Genomic DNA, 7,913 nt, shown 5'->3' on the forward strand with positions numbered 1-7,913 from the left:
CCTCAGACTGAAGCATCTTATCTAATGTTTGAGATCTAAGTGTCTCCTCTTGTGTGCGACAAGACAATTTAGCACACTGTGACAGACAGGAGATGCTTTTGTTTTGCAACAAAATATTTTAGCAAAGAACTTTTATCCCACTTGTTATGATTTCGAGAAACAAACTGGTTTAGTCTGAATGGGATTTTCTGACAGAAACGGTTGGAATGACATTTCCCCACCATCTCGATTCCTGGGCTCTATCCCTGCCTCTGGGGGGTTTGTTGTCCATTAGAACAGGAGTTGGAACTGGTGGCTTTTCTTTATGGCTCTGCCACCGCTTTGCTTTGTAGGCCCTTGGGTAAGTCACTTCCCTTCTCTGGACCTCAGGCTCCCCTCATCTGTCCAATGGGAACAGGGACAGTTCTTGAACTCTGGGTGCTTGTGAGCCTGAGTGAGATAAGGGGCGTTAAAGCCCTCTGCGAAGGAGAAAAGGGAACTTCTCAGTGACTGGGGCTCCTCTCTGTATGGCCCCAATGGGGAAGGAAAGAGATCGTGTGGGGGAGAAGACAGGCAGAAGGGGTAAAATGGGGCTAAACCAGAAATGAGGAGATTTTCTTCCTGTTAAAATATCCTGGAGTCTCATGGCTGAAAAGTCGCATCTTTAGTTAGGTGTGAACCAGCAGCCTTGCAATTATCAGGCAAAGGTGTGAACCACAGAGACTGATAATTGTCTGCTTCCCAGCTTTGCCTAAGAAGCAACTGCAGTGATGCTACTGGTTAGTGCAAAAGGGGCTACTGCTGGGCTTATGAGTTCAAACCTTACCTTAAATACTGGTTTCTATTACCCCTGTAGCTTCCCCAACTTGTATTGCCCAATTCACATGGAAAGTACCGTACTAGGAAAAGGAGAATAAGTTCTGAAATGTGGAAGCTGATGCTCAGCTTGGAAATATCCACCCTCTGCTGCCATGAATTCCAGTAGATTGTTCACTGTCAGGGAAAATTGATCTATTAGCTGCCAGGAAAGGTGTCTGGGCACCATATCCCCCTGCTTCTTCCAGTGCACTCCTGGCTCGGTCACGGCTGCAGAAGGATTCTATATGCATTGAGTCTAAATCTTTTCCAAGCCTTCTTAGCACAGCTGGTAGTGTCTCAGTCTCATAATCTGAAGGCTTTGAGTTCAAACCTGTCAGAAGACAATGGTTTTTGCTCCCTGCTTCAAATTTTCTAAAGGAAATCAGAGAAAAGAGACTACAGGAGAGTGTTTTCTAGACACCTTCGCATCCATCTAACACACACACACACAGAATCTTCTAAGGCATTAACTTTTCCTTCTCTATAGAGTTTGTATTCTCCATAGAGCAAAATATATCAAAAACATGCAAGTCTAAACCTAATACAATATGAAACTCAATACAGATAAAATCTCACCCTCAGAGATCTTCCAATGAGCTTCTTTTGCAGACTAGGCTTATTTCTAGTCTGGGCCCAATCTTTTCACCTGGCATAATCCTTGTTCCAGCTCAGGTGGTAGCTAGGGGATTTCTTATGACTGCAGCCACCTTTCTTCTGTTCTACCCCCTTACATAACTTTGGTACAAGGCAGGAATTTTTTGTCTCTCTCCTGGGGAAAAGCCCCAGGTTTAAGATGGATTCCTGTACCAGGTGACATGCTCACATGTCCTGTGAGACCCCAAGCCTTCATTTTTCCTGGCCTGACTCACAGATGGTGCAGGACAGAGCCATCTACAGTCAATTGTCCTGGTTAATGGGAGCCATCAAGAGTCCAAACCACTATTAGTGGCCCACACTTTGCATCATTACAACAAGACCTCAGAGTTATTGTTCATATTTCTAGTTTCAGATACAAGAATGATCGGTTCATACACATACGATGAACACACACAGTCGATTATAAACTTTGTAATGCTACCTTACATGCATAAAGCATATTCCAGTTACATTATATTCACACTCATTAGCATATTTTAATAAAATCATATGGAGTGCAACGTCATAGCAGGGAAAGGGTTTTACTGCAGCACCTGGGAGCAGTTGAGTTTCATGTTCAGGCTGTGGTATGAGTTTCTCCAGGTTTCTCGTAAGCACGCAGGGCCCTTAGCAGGTGCTCTCGATACAGGAATGGCCCAGACATGATAAAGTGATGGGAATTGCGTTTTCCTTTTTAATTTTTGTATTTCCAATGACATTTCTGTTTGTGATTTCGTTTTGCTTTGTATAACTGTGTTTTCTCCTGGATTTGCTATTTAACTAAAAAAAGAATAAGGCCTCAGGGAGGAGCAGGCTGGGGCTAGGACTGCTAAGAGAGTGAAAGCATCAGGTTTTCTGTATTGTTTTCTGCCCTCATTTTCTGAGCAGTTTCTTTTCAGCATCAAATTTGCTCAGTTGGTAGAGCGTCAGACTTTTAATCTGAGGGTCCAGGGTTCAAGTCTCTGGTCAGGTAGAAGGACAATTCCCCAAGATTTTCAGAAGGCATCTCTTGAGGACTCTCTTTGACTTCAGTTTTTCCTTTTCAGAACTTGGCCTTTCCTAGGAAGGGCTCTTTACTGCTTGGGACTGAAAGTGCTACTTCCTCACCTGTCCACTGGCATTACAGTCTGGAGGAAGAAAGGCCTCTGGGCCTGTAACAAAGTGCTGTGTGCTGATTTTTTTGAGTAAATGTAGGGCTGGCCAGAAAGGCATATTCCCACTGGGTATTCCCTGAGAGAAAAAATTGTCCCCACAGAGTCTTTCATGCCAGAAGTCAAACTCTCTTGGCTGGTCCCATGGTGTAAGGGCTGGTATTCAGAGCTGTGAATCCTGAAATCAAAGTTCAAGCCCCTGTAGAATTGTGGGGTCCTTTCATTGCCAGCTAATTATTCTGGGATTTCCAAAGCTTCCTCTTGCTCTCTTCAATGACATGGTAGCCTGTCTCTTGCCTGCTAGCTGTTGTCACTCGCACGAGAGGGCATGTTTGATCCCAAAGCAAGGCCCTCCCTTAGGCTCAGTCTGAATAGAGGTCAATGTAGCACTGCATGAGACAGGTCAATTTTATTTTGCTTTGTATAACTGTGTTTTCTCCTGGATCTGATATTTAACTAAAAAAAGAAGAATGTCTCTGGGTGCCACATGGAGAAGCAAGATGGGCCTAGGGCTGCTAAAGAAGCAAGAGTAGCAAATTTTCTGCCCTCTTTTTCTTGACTAGTTTCTCTTCTGCATCAAACTTGCCCTTTTTTCCATGAGCCTGGCTAGCTCAGTTGGTAAAGCATCAGACTTTTAATCTGACGGTCCAGGGTTCAAATTCCTGGTCAGGTGAAAAGGGAGCATTTCCCCATATGGTACTCCTCCAACAACTGAAAAAGGCATCTCCTCAGGATGTTATTTCACAACAGTCATTTTTCCTCCAGGACTTGGTCTTTCCTAGAAAGGGCCATGTACTGCCTAGGATGGAAGGGGCAATTTCCTCACATGGCCACTGGCCTCTCAGTCTGGATTAAGAAAGGCCTCTGGGAGTTGCAGCAAACTGTTACATGCCAACTTGGTGAGTAAATGCAGGGCTGCGCCCGCAGGGTCATCCACACCAGAACTCAGCAGAGATCTGGGGGTTCCCTATTGGTCCCATGGTGTAAGAGCAGCCCTCAGGACTTTGAATCCTGCAATCTGAGTTGAAGACTCAGTAGGATCTGAGGACAATTCCTGTGCGACCTAATCCTGCTGGGTCTTCCAAGGCTCTGTCTTGCTCTCTCAAATGATATGAAAGCCTGCCTTTTGCCTGCTAGCTGTTGTGACTTGAGCACAAGAGGGGATGTCTGATCCAGAAGGCTGGTCGTGCTTGGAGTCCTGTAGGTAGGGATGGGAGCTCCATTTCCTCTGAGTCCTGAAGCTGGGCTGCAGCCTGGCCTAGGAGGCAGCCCTATTGGTTGACCAACTGGCCCAAAGTCACTTGGGCGGTGTTGGTGTTCCCCAGGAATGCTGAAAGGCCTAAGGGAGGGAGGCTTAATACTCCTCCCTATCAGTCAGGGTGGAAGAGGAGGGCTGCAAGAGTGGGTAGGTTGATGAGCTGGGCCTTCTAGCATTTAGTTGGGTACATGGTGAGGAACGCAAACTGGGAGAAGCAGTTGCTGGCCTGTGAGGAATGGCTCAGCCGGTGGCGTAAGTAGACATTGTAATTACCTACAAAGCTGTGATGCTCAAGACCTATCTTTCGTCTACAGGGAATTTCCTCAGCCATGTATTTCCCCCTGCTCCATGAGTGCTGCTGAGGCTGAACATGATGACCTTCCACTTCTTGTGGGGCAATAGGATATCGCTACCTAGACAGGAGACGTGTGGCTTTTCTGCCATATTAGAAGAGAGGTTGGGCCTGGTGGGCTTTGAAGTCTTTTATGGCTTTACTTTTTTGTTTTTACATTTTCAGTGGGTGGCTCCCAAGCAAGAGTTGACTCACCTGATCTTTCTTTCTTCTCCTGCTCTTTCTCAGCAAGGGGAAGAAAAAGAAGCTCTCCTTCAAGCTGGAGTCAGAAGGACAACATAAGGATGACTTCCTGAGTTCCGGCTCCAGTCCTTTGCTCTGCCAGCTGACCCATCGAAGGGTTGCCATCACTTTCTCCAGGTTCGCCCATCGGTGTGTTCAGAATGGAGAGGGGTGACTAGTGGTGTTCCCCAATGGTGAGTCCTAGGACCAATCCTATTCAACTTAGTCATAGATGATCTGGAGAAAGGGGTAAACAGTGAGGTGGCAAAGTTTGCAGATGATACTAAACTGCTCAAGATAGTTAAGACCAAAGCAGACTGTGAAAGATTTTCAAAGAGACCTCACAAAACTAAGTGATTGAGCAAAAAAATGGCAAATGAGATGTAATGTGGATAAATGTAAAGTAATGCACATTGGGAAAAATAACCCCAACTATACATACAATATGATGGGGGCTAATTTAGTTACAGTTAATCAGGAAAGATATCTTGGAGTCGTCGTGGATAGTTCTCTGAAGACGACCATGCAGTGTTCAGCAGCAGTCAAAAAAGCAAACAGGATGTTAGGAATCATTTAAAAAGGGATAGAGAATAAGACAGAGAATATTTGCCCTTATATAAATCCATGGTACACCCACATCTTGAATACTGCGTATAGATGTGGTCTCCTCATTTCAAAAAAGATATACTGGCACTAGAAAAGGTTCAGAGAAGGGCAACTAAAATGATTAGGGTTTGGAATGGGTCCCATATGAGGAGAGATTAAAGAGACTAGGACTTTACATTTTTGAAAAGAGGAGACTAAGAGGGGATATGATAAAGGTATATACAATCATGAATGATGAGGAGAAAGTGAATAAGGAAAAATTATTTACTTGTTCCCATAATATAAGAACTAGGGGCCACCAAATGAAATTAATGCACAGCAGGTTTTAAACAAATAAAAGGAAGTTCTTCTTCACACAGTGCACAGTCAACATGTAGAACTCCTTGCCTGAGGAGGTTATGAAGGCTAGGACTGTAAGAGGGTTTAAAAGAGAACTAGATAAATTAATGGAAGTTAAGTCATGAATGGCTGTTAGCCAGGATGGGTAAGGAATGGTGTCCCTAGCCTCTGCTTCTCAGAGGATGGAGATGGATGGCAGGAGAGAGCTCACTTGATCATTGCCTGTTAGATTCACGCCCTCTGGGGCACCTGGCATTGGCCACTGTTGGCAGACAGGACACTGGGCTGGATGGACCTTTGGTCTGACCCAGTATAGCCATTCTTATACTCTTATGAAGGGAGGGGCAGAGTCTTCTGACAGAGTTTCTGTAGTGTAGTGGTTATCACGTTTGCCTAACACGCAAAAGGTCCCTGGTTCAAAACCAGGCAGAAACAAAATTGCTTAGTTTTCCCAGCTTCCCTGGCTGTCTAGCAAAGTTCCTACTCCTGCCACTGGCATGTACCTGTGACAAACCCAACCCCTGCAGGACAGAGGCTGGGGAAATGAGCTGAGAAAGAGCCTTGGCATCAGCAGAGGAAAGTTAGAGGATCTGGGTCAGTCACCTTTTGGAGCCTTGTGGCTTGGTCTCCTCTGCCCTGGGAGGTTGGCTGGTGGAGACCAGCTCTTCCTGCTGGCCTCCTTTGTGTGACTTGCCAAAGGAGGAAGTGAGGCAAGAATGGGGCAAAAGAGGAAAGTCGAGCTGAGGAAGGCAGGGCAGAAGCTAAGCCCCTCAGTGCGGCTAAGTGGGGTTAGTAGAGCGCCACCATTCATTCTGCAAAGTCTGGGGAGGTGCAGTTGGCTGCTGGGAGGTAGGATCCTGTGCCTGCCTCGTGGCTTCCCAAGGATGGCTACTTGCAACCCAGGAGAGGAAGGATGGTTCTGGGTGAAAGGAAGACAAGCAAAGCTCTGGGAGGAAATTTGGGTGTGGGGTGCGGGCTTTCTGCTTGGGGGTTGGGGTGCAGGAGGGGGTGGTGCTTACCTCGGGCACTGCAACTCCCGAAGTGACCAGTACACACAACCCTGTGACAGCAGCTCTCAGGTCAGCGGGGACAGTGAGTCTCCATGTGCCGCTACCTGCAGGTGCGGCCCCCAGAGCTACCATTGGCTGCAGTTCCTGGCCAATGGGAGCTGTGGAGTTGGTTCTCGGGGCAGAGGCAGCACATGGAGACACTCCCCCCCACCCCAGGGGATGCTGGGAAATGCCAGACACTTCTGGAAGCGGCACGGAGGGACAGAGGCAGAGTGGGCAGGGAGCCACCTTAGTGCTGCTAGCACATCTCTGCACACCCATTGTGGGAGGGGGGCAGAGGGCCTCCATGCGCTGCCTGGAGTAGGGGCAGAGCACAGAGCTGCCTCCCCTCCCGGGTCTATTACAGGAGTGGGTGAGTGGGCTCTTTTGGCCCGCAAGGTGCAGCAGGTCAGACTAGATGATCACACTGGTCCCTTCTAACCTTAAATGCTCTGAGTCTAAAAGGGAGAGGGAAGTAAAGAAAAAAAACCCCAAACATTGTAATACCAGGGTGACTCCACCTGCTCACTGTATAGTCCTGCCCCTTTCTTCCTTCACTGGGTGTTTAATGACCTGCAGGACATTGATTCTCTCATTCCATTGATAAACTGATACAATGTGACGGAAATTAAACTAGTTTCCAGCTGAGAAAACAGCACCTCAGTGTGGTGGCTGGGAATTGAACCTAGGTCAACTGCTCAAAAGGCAGCTATACCACCAACACATCTGGTGAAATTACTCCTTATGCTTGCCCAATGAGGCTAGGCCAGAATTGAGACATTTTCCTACCTGATAAAATGTACTGGATTCTCTTCACAAAAAAGCCAAACACCTCTATCTTCACCTGGGTTTGAACCATCAGCCTTTCAATTAGCCACCAACTCTGTTAATCACAGACACAGTTAACTGCCTACTTCCCAGGCTTGTGTATGAGGCACCTACAGGGATACAACTGGCTAGTGATGGAGGCGCACTGCTGAGGTTATGAGTTCAGGCCTCACCCAACACACCGGTTTTCATTAGCCACAGAGCTTCCCCCATTGCTTTGTCTCATTCACATGGAAAGTGCCATACGAGGGTGATGAGAGTAAATTCTAAACTCTGAAATGTGGCGGTGGCCCAGAGATTGGGATAAGGGGTTTGAAGAGAAAAAGCTCTAGGAGTATAAAACCAGACAGTGTCCAGGGGCAGGTACGGTACAATGCCTTAACAGGGAGCCATGGAGGGGGGTTCCACTCTCTCTGTGAAATGTCCTGAGAGGTATTTGAAGATGAAGATAACGCCATGGCTAACAAGTGACTGGCACGTCCTGGGTTCAAGAAAGGAAGGGACTTGGGTTAATTGTCTGAAGATTTGCGTTACCGTCACTGTCTGACCCCCCTTCAGCTCGGAGCAGGTTTGTACGTTGCTGGGTGGAACACACAGACTCCTGGAGAGCAGGGGCAGCTGTTTCCATGGCAGAG

The 7,913-nt window shown here is 47.1% G+C and overlaps 2 non-coding genes across 2 annotated transcripts; both read left to right on the forward strand.

The window, feature by feature from the left end:
• The first annotated feature begins 3,224 nt into the window (after window positions 1-3,224).
• Window positions 3,225-3,297, forward strand: TRNAK-UUU (transfer RNA lysine (anticodon UUU)). Its single transcript has one exon. It is a non-coding gene; the product is annotated as a tRNA-Lys (tRNA).
• Window positions 3,298-5,763: 2,466 nt separating this feature from the next.
• TRNAV-AAC (transfer RNA valine (anticodon AAC)) lies at window positions 5,764-5,836 on the forward strand. The gene has a single exon. It is a non-coding gene; the product is annotated as a tRNA-Val (tRNA).
• Window positions 5,837-7,913: the final 2,077 nt, after the last annotated feature.

This window comes from Gopherus flavomarginatus, unplaced genomic scaffold (genome assembly GCF_025201925.1).
Source record: "Gopherus flavomarginatus isolate rGopFla2 unplaced genomic scaffold, rGopFla2.mat.asm mat_scaffold_1524_arrow_ctg1, whole genome shotgun sequence".
Taxonomy (NCBI): domain Eukaryota; kingdom Metazoa; phylum Chordata; order Testudines; family Testudinidae; genus Gopherus; species Gopherus flavomarginatus.